This window comes from Microcebus murinus, chromosome 4 (genome assembly GCF_040939455.1).
Source record: "Microcebus murinus isolate Inina chromosome 4, M.murinus_Inina_mat1.0, whole genome shotgun sequence".
NCBI classification, from domain to species: Eukaryota; Metazoa; Chordata; class Mammalia; order Primates; family Cheirogaleidae; genus Microcebus; species Microcebus murinus.
The window spans coordinates 101,677,547-101,691,798 of record NC_134107.1 but is presented as its reverse complement, the minus strand read 5'-3'; the positions used below and the strand labels follow the sequence as shown (position 1 = coordinate 101,691,798).

The 14,252-nt window shown below is 46.9% G+C and overlaps 1 protein-coding gene across 2 annotated transcripts in view; it reads right to left on the bottom strand.

Moving 5' to 3' along the window:
* Positions 1-14,252, bottom strand: part of GRAMD1B (GRAM domain containing 1B) — a 174,225-nt gene that overhangs the window by 44,620 nt on the left and 115,353 nt on the right. The window lies entirely within an intron of this gene.

Genomic DNA, 14,252 nt, shown 5'->3' with positions numbered 1-14,252 from the left:
ATTATTTCACTAGGTTCTTAAAAAACATTCCAGCAAGGTAATAATGCCAAGTACCATAATCACTATGCTTAAAAAAGAAGACCCATGCAAGGCAGAGTGAAGCTAAAGGCCCTCTGAGCACAGAGAGCTTAGAAACAAAACTTGAGTCTTCTGATTTGCAAAGCCACAGCATCGTACTATCTCCTTGTAAGCCACAGTGGTTCCTGCTGCCTCTGCCCAAGGTAAAGATGAACACAGCAGAAGTTCCCACATTCCAAATCACCCTACCCCAAAATTCATGTCCAAAAAGTACCTTATACTTCCCAGAGGACCAAATCCACGAACACCAAGGGTTATAAAGCTGTGAAAAATATTTTCTATTTGATATTTCGCTTGTATTTTCAATGGACTGTAACAAGAGGTGAAGGGCAGAAGTAGAGGGGGAAATTGAATGCAGTTAAATTGTAACAGGTATTTGCTTTGCTTGAGAAAACAGAGAAAGGAAAGAGATGGGGAAAGAGAAAGGTTAAACAGAAAGAGGCAGGGGAGATAGAAGGGAAGGAGAAGAAAGCCACAGGGCGGTAGGGGAAGATTGAAAGCAGAGCGTCCTGCCCACCTAGGCGGCAGTCAGACAGCACGGCCAGGCTTCAGAATGCCCCAGGACCTGGCTATGAGCACTCTAAGCCCTCAGGGAGTGCAAGGCCCGGGACACTGTCATTTGCATAAAGATCCAGCTGTGACCTCAGACATCCCATTGGCCCTATTTGCAATGAAAACCAAGCCCCTTTCAGCAAAATCTTCCACCAGGGCATCCTCAGCAGAGACAAAGCAACAAATGCCAAGGGCATGAACCAGCAAGTGTGGGCAGCTGGGGCAGGCCTGTAACTTTTGGAAGGAGACTGGTGGAGAACGGGGAAAGGACAAGAGATAAAGACAAATGCGGCCAGAGGAAGTATGGAAAAAAGCAAGGCCCACTGTTTTGCTTTATCCTAAAACAGAAATTGCATTCAAAATCTCATATCTAATACGAACAATAGCTGAGATTTGAGGAAGCCTAAGATGATTGAAGCAAGTGGTAGGCAAAACATTCTAACCTGCAGGACACCGATTGCAACTATCCAAAACCACATGAAACTCATCCTAAATCATCAAAATGTCCATGCGATTTATTTCTGCATCACCCAGTGGTCCCACTTCAGCCCACGCTATATGTGCCACCCAAGAATCTGTATGCCTAAAATTCTGCCCTCCACACGTCACTCAATGAACGACTTATACTGTCTCTTTGTGCTCTGAAGGCTGCTGCACTTCAAAATCTCTCTTCTCCCTGTTGATATGCTCCTCTCCCTTCTTTTCCTCTGCCTGCCTCGAACTTAGTCACTGAATCCACCACGTCTATCTCCATAAAGCTCCTCATCCTGTCTCTTCCTTCCCAGGGCCCTAGTTCAGGGCCAAAGCTTCTTGCCTAAACTCTTCCGGTGGTTTCCTCTGTGTCCTCTTCCTTTTCCTACTCATTCACATCTTTGCCAGTAACTCTTTCTAAATACAAGCCCGATATCATTCTGCTCCCCACTAGCACTCATGTTAAAGTCCCAGATCCTCAAAATGGAATTTAAAGTTCTCTACTAAAAATAAACGACACATCTATATTTCAATACTTTCCTTATTCTCTTTATACTTTAAAGAGTGTCCATACTCTACTTCTACGTATCTTCCTCTGTGTCTTTAAGTTTTTACCGATATATAATTGTTGCACATATTCATGGGGCACATGTGACATTTTGACATATGTATACAATGTTTAATGATCAAATCCAGGTAACTGGGACATCTATCAACTCAAATATTTATTATCCTTTCTTTGTGTTGGGAACATTACCATTCTTCTAGCTATTTTGAAATATGAAAGTAATTATTAACTATAATTTCCCTACTGCACTGTCGAATGCAAGAACTCACTCCCTCTAACTAACTGTACTTTTGTGCCCAGTAGGCAACTTTTCTTCATTCTCTCTCTCCATTCCCATACCCTTCCCAGCCTCTGATAACTACCATTCTACTCTCTACATCCATGGCATCCACTTTTTTAGCGTCTATATTTGAGTGAGAACGTGTGGTATTTGTCTTTCTGTGCCTGGCTTTCCCCTGATTTTCTTAGTACACATTCTCATTCTCCTGCCTCCAGATTTCCATACAACTCCCTGCTTGAGCCGGAAGAGCCCTTTCTGTTCCTATCTCTCTACTGGAATCCTGTTCATTCTTCAAGACCTGTCTCAAATCTCACTTTCTCCCAAAAGCTTTTCTAAATCTCCACCACCAAATTGACTAAAGCATTTAACACATTTTGCCTGGTATTAAAGTTAAGACCCACGAACTCCTGGAGGTACACTCCTCTGCCGTACTAGACTCCAAAGTAGCCCAGTGCACAGCTCTGTGTGTGTTCAGTAAATGTCTGTTGAATTGAATCCCATCCCAGTGAAGGTCTCCATACCCATGGCTTTAATAATCCCCAATATCATGACAGCTCCCAAATCTGTACCTTCAACCTGCTGATATTAACAAAAATAGCTACAAATTATTGAATGTTTCTGAGCTCCAGGCACAGCAGCAAGCATTTATTAAGCATTATTTGATTTAATCACCCCAAACTCAACCCACAAAGTTTTAATGGATATTATTGCTAGTCCTAGTTTTCAGGAGATGTATTTGGTTTCTTGACAGATTAAGCAATTCACCCAAAATCATACAGATGGATGAATGGCAGGATTTAAAACACAGGCCTATCCGATCATGGAGCTTGTTCTGAGAACCAAGCATTCAGTGTTTGTGTGCCGGGTGGGTAGACAGAAAGATGGATGGACAGAAGGATGGGCGGGTAGCAGGGTGAATGCAATGAAGGAAGGAATCAATTTCCTGCCTCTAGTTTTCAATACATTCTTTACCTTCCTGCCAAAGTGAACTTCCTAAAAAGTGAAATTGACATTTTTGACCATCTTCTTCCCTGGTTAAGCCCCCTCATGGTTTCCTACCCTCTTAGAATAAAACCTGAACTCCAGACCACGGACGGCTTCCTCAGCTATCTTTCTCCAGCCCCGCATCAAGGCCTTGCTACAGGTCCCTATGCCATGCACACTCGCTCCTCCATGCCTCAGCAGTCTCTTGCTCTCTTTTTCTTTCTCTCTCTCTGAAATGCCATCCCCCCAGTCACCCGACCAACACTTACACCTCAAGACTAAGCCTACGCCCCCCATGCTCTCGCCCCACTCCCATCCTTCTCTATACAAGAAGAAATGTTTGCAGCTATAGCTGTAACTCAGCACAATCAGTACTAGACTCACAGGATTCCTAAAACTCTTCAAATGTATCCCATTATCCTACAGATGTGGATGTCCTGCTGAGCAAATAAAACCAATTCTTACATATCTCATCACACAGAGCATTTTGTCTTTCAAACAAACATTACGATGTGCCATCATTTGACCCTGCCACCATTATTAATAACCATATTGCATTATATTTTAAATTATTAGAATTTTAGAGCTAAAAGAAAGATTTTAGAATTGCTATAGCAAGGGCAGAACCTGGATGATCAGATGTACTGATATCAGATGAGCTGTCAACCCCCTTACCAGAGTTTAGGGTTGGGGTGTCCGGCTCTCAATTTGACATGTAAAAAGCCTGAGAAATAGGAAGTTCGGTGCGTGGTCAAGGTACTATAACTTCACATCTGGCTCTTTCTTCAGTTCCACAAATATTTCCTGACCACCTAGTATAATGCTAGGCATTCAAGTTCAGATTGGTGAGTAAGAAAGGATCCCTGGGCTTAGGCCGTTTATAGTCAGGAAGAGCTGGACATGTATTCCTCCCCTGCTAATATAAACAATGAGTAGTGTGATAGCAGAGAATAAAGGAAAACAGAAATGCTTCCCCGAGGATATGGCACCTGAGCTAGATGCAGAAAATCTGTGGAGCTAGCCAGATGGAGGGTGTGAGAGGAGAGAAGGGAATGTTCCAGAAAGAAAGAAAGAAAGAAAGAAAGAAAGAAAGAAAGAAAGAAAGAAAGAAAGAAAGAAAGAAAGAAGATAGCATGAACAAAGGTATAAAGAGCATTATAAGAAACTATGTGCTACTGAAACATAACATGCTCAAGTGATGCTTTAGAGATTCCAATAATCTTCAACTCTCCCCAGTAAGACTTCCTCTAAGACCGGCCACCTTTAAGCCCTAGAAGGGCCCCAGAAGTCACACATCCCCCAGGTCCCCCTGTTTTTCAGCAAAGACTATTTCACTTCTCTCCCGGTTACCTTGCTAACAAATACTGCACACTTAAGTCCGACCCCACTATCTCATACTATTAACAGACAATGTTGGATCCCACTTCCTGCAGTTAGGTCTAGCTGGTGTCCTTGAGAAACAGGGAAATACAGAACGAGGCCAAAGGCTCTTCAAGGCTTTCTGCAGTGACTCTCTCTGCAGCTCCCTCCGCCACCACCTCAGACAAGGTGGCCACTGCACCACTTCACTTGGCTTTCTTCCCCATCCATATCCCCGGCGTGGTCCTGCAGGCACAGGCAGACCTTGGCAGCAGGCCAGCTCCTTGGTCAGCCACCCGTGCAGTTTTCAGAACCCTGAGCAGGGCAGAATGGCTAGCTGGTGTTCCAATGTCCCTCACTTGAGTTAACTTGTTTGCCTTCAGAGAAAATCATTTCTGCCCCAGATTTTGCAAAATATGCAACATGTACCTGTCTCTCTGGACCCCGGCACCTCCACCTGTTTGGATTACAGCAGCTCCTTCCTACTTTCTTGCCACGGTGCGTCCCACTGGCCACCCCGGCCCTGGCTCATTCCTAATCAGATGTCCACCCCTCCTCCCCACACCTGGACACTGCATGTTCACTTCAACGTTTCTTCTGAGTCCGGCCCTACTGTGACCTGGATGTACAGCTGTAATCCCCACAATGCTGGGGGACACTGGTAATTTTCTTAAAAGGCTGCCTGACACATTCCAGGCTACCCTCACGTAATGGGAAGAGTATTTAATTAGAAATTTAGAAAGCCAGCTTTGATGTCACATTTGTGTGCCGAAGGCCTGCTTGGGCACTACAGGATCGGGATTAATTCCCTGTGGCGTCAGCAGCCCAGGGTTGGGTCCCAGCTCAGCCGCTCTCTTGCTGTGTGGCCCCGGCCCCCAAGCCTCATTTGTCTCATTGGAAAAATGAGAGATACTAACACCTATCTCACCAGACTGTGGTGTTAAATGAAATAACATTAAGTAAAATATTTAGCACATTACCTGGTACCTAACTGATGCTCAATAAATATTTTTGAGCTATTATCATTAAGAAAGCTCCTGTTCCTCTCTGTTAAATGCGAAGTAAATGTCTTTGCCCCCTTTCCTAAGAGGCTTTGAGTGTTCCAAGCATCACTTCCCATAGTGGGGACCACCAGGAACACATGGGGGGCCCCCTTAAAATGCAGAATCTCCCCTTACCCCCACACCATCCACCCAATAAATGCAAATTTCCAGCAGATGGTCTTAAGAATCTGCATTTTAAATAAGTGGCACAGGTGATTGATTCTAAAGTCTGAGAACCACTGACTGCTCTCACAAGGAACAATCTTTTAAGTATCAAGGAGTAAATGATGTATCTGCCCCAGGGGACAGAGACCTGTTTACAGCTGTTCAGTGTCTACCTCGAAGGTGGACAAGCTGGAACAGTAACATTATTTGAGCTTGTGACAGGAACTGCCAGTATAGAAGAATCTGAAGTGGAGTGGACGTGGCGTAGGCAGGAAGATGTAGCTGAGGACAGTAGTAACCGATGGGACGCCACCTTCTCAGGTAGGAGCCTGACAGTTACCATTAGCCATATTACAAGCATCTCCTCCCTCCTCACCTTTCACAGCCTCTGCCTGAAGCTGATGCTGATACCTAGCAGTCCCTCATTCCTAACAGAGGACTAGTCTGTCTGTTATCCAGCGTCACACGTCCCGGCCCCCATGCCGATCCTGAAGTTTCATCCGTAATCCTCCTCGGTTCTTTATAATGCCACTGCAAACATCCACACGAATTAGCCAGCTCCCCTTTGAGTCTTCCCATAGCACATGCTGCAGAGTCTGAGATAGGAAGGCCACAGGTGTATTTGTATAACATTTGCATGAAATTTACACGCTGCCTGCACGTGCCTCCATTTGTAGGTCTGTCCACCTAAACCAGTTCTGATCTCAGAGCTCACTAGGACTCCCTGAGGATCCTTATTCTCTTTTCTGTATGACTGCTTGCCATTTAATAGTGTCTACATTCCTCTGTACCCACTAAAAGCTACATCACAGTAGGAGGGAAGGGCAGACCCAACCAGAACCTTGTAGAGGGGAGTGAATGGCCCAAGTCACAAATTCCAGCAGAGCCCTCGATTTTCCTTAAAGAGCAAAATATCAGGTCACTTTTTAAAAAAAAGGCTGGCTTCACTCCCTGTTATAGCCTCCTAAAGGTTGCTATTCCTTTTACTCATGAAAATAACGCCATTGTCCCCAAGTCCCCAACATGACTAGTTCAGAGAAAGAATTGAAAGGGACTTTACAGTCTGCCCCTCTCACTGTTATGGATGGGAACACAGGTCCAGAGAAACGACATGACCATCCACCAAAGGGTTAACACGCAGGGGGATGCCTCTGCTCCTCCACCACCCAGACCCAGGTGCTTAAAGGTTGAGTCTCAGTGGCTTCTCCCCAACAAACACACACTTTTTAGGGTACTGGACGTGGCAGGGGTTCAAAAGGAGAAGACATACATAGTTGTTCTCTAAGAGGAGCTCTCTGTGACCATGCATGGGACCTACTCTTTGTGCACCTATCATTTGGATAGGTGAATCTAAACCTGGTGACAACTCTACCACTGGGTCCAGTTCCCTTTCTAAGGTAAAAAGCCAACCGTGCCTTTTGTGTCAAGCTGGGATTACCTGTTTGAGAAAAGAAGCCAGACAGCTTCCAGGACAGGTGCTGTACCCCCTACACCCAACCCCCCGCCACTGCGTGGAGGTTCTCTTCCCAAACTTATGCTAAAGCTGAGTCTCAGCCTTGTCCCAGTGGGCCAGACCTTGGCCTGGATTTAGCCACATGTAGCATTTCTGCAAGGGGAAGGGCTCCCGGGAGAAGCCTCCCTTTGCCATCACATTCATACAAATGCCAGCTGCAGATGGACGCAGCGGGCCTCCCCTAACTGCTACAAAAGCAAGATCCTGACAGAGAAGAACATCTTGTCCCACTCCTGTTTAGGTAACTTGCTGCAATTCCCTGGGGGCCTGTCAAGTGGTGCATTTGGGTGAAGTATGCAAGCTGTTCGGGAGATAGGTTCAGTCTGAAATTTGGAAACAAAAGGTCCAGACCACAGGTAGAGACACGTGACACACGGAAGCTAGACAACTCTCCAGGCTCACTGCCTCGCCGCTGGTCACCCGAACATTCGCCCTCAGTGTCCACACAGCTCACGTCCTTTCTGCGCTCCATCCATCACCCGTCCTCATCTCTGTAGATACTGTGTATCTACAGATAATTCAGGGCACTTCTTATGAGCAACAGGCCTTACTTACTGATTCTCCCTACCCTACCTTATCTAAGTATCTAAGGAAAGTTGGAAAAAAAAATCTTACAAAGTAATTGAAAGATAGCAGAGCCTAGCCAAAACATTTGCAGCCGGTTGATAATTTAATACCTAGACATACTTTCATGAGGGATCTACTTAAGCCAGGAAGGAATTACTTGCTGAAGAGGTGGGGCGGAGGGGTGGGGGAGTCCTAGCAGCGACTTGGGTTGCTGATGAATTTATTAATTGGCTAATTAACATGAGGGCAAAGTCCATGGAACATTTTTTGAACAAGCAGAGAAAAGCAGAACTTCGGTTACCCTTCCACTGGCATTTTCAGTCCAGAAAGGTGACAGGTGGCGCGAGTGCTAGGCCCGGGCAAAGGTGGTTTGCCTTTCTTACTCAGGCCAAAGGGGAGACATCCCTCATCACAGTGGCTGGAGCCTTCATCCTTCCCACTCCCCCCTGCTGCCTGGCTTTCCTGCAGCTTCTGTTCAGCCCAGATTTTGGAATTCAATCCAGGAACAGGCATGACAAACACTATTTTTCATTTCCATGGAGACAAGGGCCTGCAATAGAACCAAGACTCCATGCCTGAAATGCCAAAACAGCCTGACCCACTTTTCCCCCTTCCTACAAAAACAAAATAAGTTTGTTTGGGTCCTGCCAGGGCTGAGGGGGGAAAAAGCCAGAGCTCTTGTTATCTCTGTGGATATCTCAAAGAGGAACAAATTATGGTAACCTCTGAAAACACTGAGGATGCTGCAGAAACAGTGTCAGAAGTCAGGCGTGAATTGTTTCACCCAAAGGGCTCACAGGCTGTACCAAATCCATTCTGGTTCCTTGTCTTAACCTTGGACCACTCCATATAAAACGGCCTCGCTAAGCCCAGGCAACCATTGCCATATGGACGTGTGCTCCCCTTTACTGCACTTATAGGAACTGAAATTGTCTAGTTTTTGTTGTTGTTTAGTTGTTTGCCACTAGATTGAACACTCCGTGGGGGCTGGGGCCTTGTCTGTCTGTGGTTGCCCAGTACCTCTAGCAGAACGACGTGCACATGCTGGGATCACAGACACATGGTGCATGAATAAAGAAATGAGTTCTTGTTAAAGTCATTCATTCCATCGTTCAGCCACTCATTCAGACAAATCTTTCTTAAGCTGACCTCAAACCTCCCTTCTTTATAACACTAGCCCACTGGTCCTTATTCTGACTTCAGAGCCCATGAAAACTAAAATATGACATCACGTCCAGACTCTTTCCTAGCCTAGTCACTTTGTCTAGACATCGGGGTGTCTAAGTCTAAAATCCTGAACTGTTTGGTACCCTTGAGCAACTCATTTTATCTTTCTGTGCAGCTCTGTTCTTTGTTGAATGATTACGGCCTACCTTATCGGAGTAAGAATCTTAAAAAGAATAAACCTAATTAAATAATGCGTATCAAAGGAAAAGGCTTCCTGCCATTGCTCATGGAGTGAAAAAGGGTTAAAAGAGGAATGTGAATTCCCAGTGAAGAAGCTGAATCCTGTTCCTAAATTAAGTCCTTTCCACCTGGCAAAGATGGGGTGAGAATGTAGATTGCTGCTATCACACCTTTAGCGAGCCCTTCCTTCCACAGGTCTGGGATGACAAAGATTTAAGATGAAGCAGAAGATACTGAAATCAAACATGGGAACTTACTAGTGTTGCACGATTTCCTTTTCCTGAGACTGCTCACAACAGAACAAACACCTAACATTTGGGGGACAGTCCTGCTGGGTTCAGAACAGGGTGTTGGCCGAGCTGATCTGTAATTGTCTGGAGTTTGGAAGGGGCCTTAGTGGCCATGTAATCCATCCTCCCACTGGATGCAGGAATTCCCTCTGCAATGGCCCCGACAAGGGCTGCACAGCCTCTGCTTCAGACTTCCCAAGACAGAGCACTCACCAGGTGACTGCATACATGTCTGGACAGCTCTAGGGGCACTCTTAAGTGCCACAGTCCTGATTTCTCCATGACTCTCGGTTATCATTATCTGTCCAACTCTAAGTTTAATAGTCTTTAGAAATTAAGCTAACCTTGCTGATGCAATGTCATTAAACAAGCATTTTCTGAGCGCCTCCAACTTTGTAATATATATTCATCCTGAGGGGCCAATAGGTCAGCGACGACATCATGGTTCTTTGTATCCGCACAATATTAAACATGGTATTGAGCGCACGGTAGGGACTTAATACTTTTAAACTCCCACCCAAATCTAATTACAACCCCACTCAAAGTATTTCAGAAGCCTCAACATTCAGGGTAACAGGACTTCGTGAAAGCAGAAAGGTGCTACGCTATCCCACGAAGCCCCTTCCTTGAACGAGATTTCCAATCCACTGGAAAGCCACAAACCACCGGAACAAGGCAAGGAGGAGTTCAACTGAAAAGAACTTCCAGCTTCTTCTAAGTGTGCTCATCAAGGACCCCTCCCCCATCCTCGGCAAGGAAAATGCCGCTACTCAAACTGAAAAAAACCTGTGGGGATATAGTCTCTGCCTCTAAGAAACTCACGATCTGATGGGAGAGACAGACATGTAATTAACTAACACCATGTGACAGGATCTACCTGAATTCAATTAAGACATCTCTCGGCATGACCTACCAAGGGAGCCAGGCTGGAACCGGGGACGGGTTAACACCAAGAGTTAGATGGTCTTCCTCACTCAGGCCCTTCCCCTGACTGCGTGATCTGGGGACAAGCCACTCCTTGGAGCTTCCGCTTTTATTATGCAAGTAGAATAAATATGGACGCCGGCTAACCCCCGCAAGGACACGAAAGGAGGATGACAAAGAACATATAAAGAATACACTGCGGAGTACTGGGAACAGCAGCATCTCTGAGGCAGAAGGACTCAGATCTAAATTAGGCAAAGCATCCAGAAACAGGACCCAGGCAGTTGGGGCCCACAGTTAATGCGGCATCACCAGCTTTCCCTCGGATCGGGATGCGAGTTCCTGCCGGGGCGGCCAGACTAAGTGGTGTGTAGGTGGATGAGAAGCCAACAACAGCACTCCATGTGCCATTCCCCTCATCTCTCTTCTCCCCTAACCTCATGACCCCCTGGATGGCTAATCCCTTCCTGACCCCTGGGATTCAAACCCAGCTCTGATTTACTTTTCTGCTAAAGATCAGGCAGAAGACTCTGAAAAATGAGCATAATGCCAAAATCATAGAAATTTTAGAATAAAGAGAACCCTAAGAGGTGATTCCATGTGCCTGGCTTCAAGCAGACACCTAAGTCACCCAAGAGGGGCTTTAACTTAATTTAAAATACATTCAGGGCACAAAATCCAAGGCTTTCCTCTGACCTTTCCCATTGTCTCCTGCTACCATCAGGAAGTTATTTATGATTTTTAAAGATGTTATATTGTGCTTAATACCATTTTCTTTTATTCCAGCTTTCCCAGAGTTGAGATCAGTTTATTAGCTAATCTGTTCTTACCCTCCTTTCTTTGAGTGGAGTAATTCTACTTTCTCAAACCTATTCTCCAAAGTTAAAAACCATTTCTTCTATTAATACATTATCTCTATCCAATATTTATTTAGATTGACCTTATACCTCAGGGGACAGAGAAGTCACTAATTGATATGTAACTCATTTCACCTTTGGACAACTGATTGTTTTTATTTTAAGCTCAAACTGTTTCTTTCTGTGGCTTCCTACCAAAAGTCCTATCACCTTGGAAGCCACAGAACAAATCTAAGCCCTCTTCCACATGGCATTTTCACATGGCTCTCATGTGTAGCCCAGACACGGTTGTAAAACGGCAGAGAAGTGGTCAGACCAGCTCAGAATAGAGCAGAATGATCACCCAAGCACTTTGGAAATCAGAGTGCCAACATGTATTTTTGGAGTCATTTTCTGAATCAAGAGAATCTGGAATTAGTCACTGTTCTTTTATAAGTCTCTGGGTACCACGCTTCAATCTTATCCCACAGGCTAAGGAGTGTGCGTGCACATGTAACGTATATATGCACATCCGCTCCCAGGAGCACACACCCACCACTTCTCCCAACTTCCGGTGGGAGGATGAAGAATCCACCCAGTTTTCACTCCAACTCACTTATTCTGCTATTCTGGGTGTGTATATGAATGTCTCCAGGCCAGATGCAAAACCACAGGCCTTAGAGATTCTCTTATCTAGACACAAGAATGGTGTTTAGATTTTTAAATGGTTGGGGAAAAAAAAATCCAAGTGAGAATGATATGAAATCCACATTTCAGAGACCGTAAATAAAGTTTTATTGGGAACACGGCCATGCTTATTCCTTCTTAAATTGTTCGTGGCCACTTCCCCTGTAAAAAGCAGTGCTGAGTAGCTGTGACGGAGACAGCTTGGCCCACAAAGTCTGCAATATTGATTATCTGGCCCTTAACAGGAACAGTTTGCCCACTTCTGGTCTAAATGTATGACCTTGAAAATATCTTTTCTTTGAGCCTGCTTCTCCTTCGTTGAGTCAGGGAGAAGAGTGTGTCTGTGTCCCTACCATTGGGGAAAAGGGCTACAGGCTTGCTCCTGCCAGCAGAGAAATTTGTAGGTTCAAGAGAGGAAAGAGGTTGTTGATTTTTTTTTTCCTAGATAGGATAATGAAAGCTCTTATTCCTTCATTCTTTCCCTCAAGTGATGGTGTTGAAGTTGCTTAAATGCTTAAAGAGGTCGCCAGCCCAGCTGATTCTCCACTCACCACCCGCTTACGGAGTCCTGGCTTCAAGGCCTTGACCTTATCTCTCTGCTGCCACAGGCGGCTCCCAAAAAACTTCCATTTCCCTTACCCTTCTTTCATGCCCAGCTTTGTCCATCTTGGTCCTAAACTTCTCTAACCTGGGGAGTACAACCCCGGGCAAAGGCTAGACATACGACCAGCATCCACGGTTGCTAGCTGCGGGAGAGGCGGGAGGCTGAGGAGCGAGGTGGCCTCTGCACAGCAGAGTTTGCCAGCGAGTGTCAGGGAAGAGGCAAAGATGGCTTTCCCCAGCCCTGGCTGAGCTCTTGGCTGAGGCCCCAGGGAGACAGCAAGCTCCCCCATCCTCCCCCACCCCTCCACTTCCTAAATCAAGCAAATAACTAACAATGCAAGGAGGTGTGGGGGAGTAAGGCTCAGCCACTGGGTATCTATTTTCTCAAAACCACATGGCAAATCTCTGAGCCAAATGCCCGCTAAGCCAAAGAATAAACAAATCCCTTTATTTCCCTGAGATGGGAGCTATCAACTTCCCCTCTCGTCCTCTCCTTCTGCTGGCCAGAGTCATCTGTCCCGTGACCCTCTCTCCCAGTGGGAGAAGCAGGGTCTGTCCGAATCTTCCTGACCACTGCTCTGGTCGGCTTCTACCCAGCAGGGGCATCACCGAGCAAAGCTGGTGGGTGGGGAACAGGAGCACATGGCCTGTCCACACCTCCCCCAGAAACTCTCGGTCAGCTCTCTATGACGCACTGCGCTGCTAATTCAATCTTCTGCTCGTCTTTCTCCAAGGAGGGCCCTGAATAAGTCTGCTGGTCAAGGAGACTGCCTCAGCCCCAACCCAGCCCCCAGTCCCACCCCAGGGCAGCCCCTCAGTGATCCAGAGCTCAGCTCAAACAGTGCTACTGTGGGAAGGAGGAGAAGAGAAAGGGCTAAGGAGGGAAAAGGTGGCATCTCTGCAGCATGATGTCACGCTGGCTGCTTTCAGATCCCCCAAACAGAGAACAGAAGCAAACAACATGGACTCCGGATTTATTCTGCCTTGAAAGGTCTGTGTTCTTGGCAGCTCTGAGCAGCCTGCACCAGCAGCTGGGAAAAGCACACAACCAGACAGCCTCGCTACAGCCCCCCGGGCCCCAACCTGCCTCCAGGACAGAGCTATGCCCGCTTCCAAAACATCCCACGAGGAAACAAAGATAGACTGACACATACACACACACAAGCGTCAGCACGAGTGAGCACTAACCTGGAAGCCATTAGGAACGGTAGCAGAGTGCAGTGCAGAGAGGAACTCATTCATTCATGCATTGGGCAGAGGGGGGCGGGGGCGGGGAGCGGGGGCCCTGCGGAGGTTGGAGGACACTCACCTCCATGACCATCCCAAAGCCCTGTGCTAATGGGGAGGGGGCTGGGGCCAGGGCTCTCATAAGCTGGGGGTGCTTCCTTGCTCTGCTGTTTCGCACGGCTCTGGAATTTTAAGCATGACTCCCCTTTATTTTCTCTCCCCCCCACCTCCCTCTGCGGGCGGCTGCTGTTTGGTGTGGTCGTGCAGCCTTACAGGAACCCTCGCTCCCTCGCCCCGTTCCCTTTCTCTCTCTCTCCCTCTGACTCCCTCACAGACAGCTGTTCTGAGCTGAGGCACGCACGCGCGCAGGGCGCAGACACACTCAGCCGCGCACCCCTCATGCGCGCAGACACACGCACACGCGCACACGCCGCCGCCGCCCGCCGCTTTACATAATGCAACTCTTTGGTGCAGTCAGCTTGCCAGCGTTCAATTATTCATGCCAGCTCGGAGGACAGCGCCGCCGCCGGGGCTGCGGGCGTTATTTCCTCCTCATCCCCAAATCTGACAAAACAAAATGATGCTCCCGGGAGACTCTGCTCCCTTCGCTGCCACCAATTATCTCCCAGGTGTTGCCCATTAGGTCGACCTGTATCAAGGAGGTGACGCTAAATAAAAACACAGGCGCCTGGCTCTAA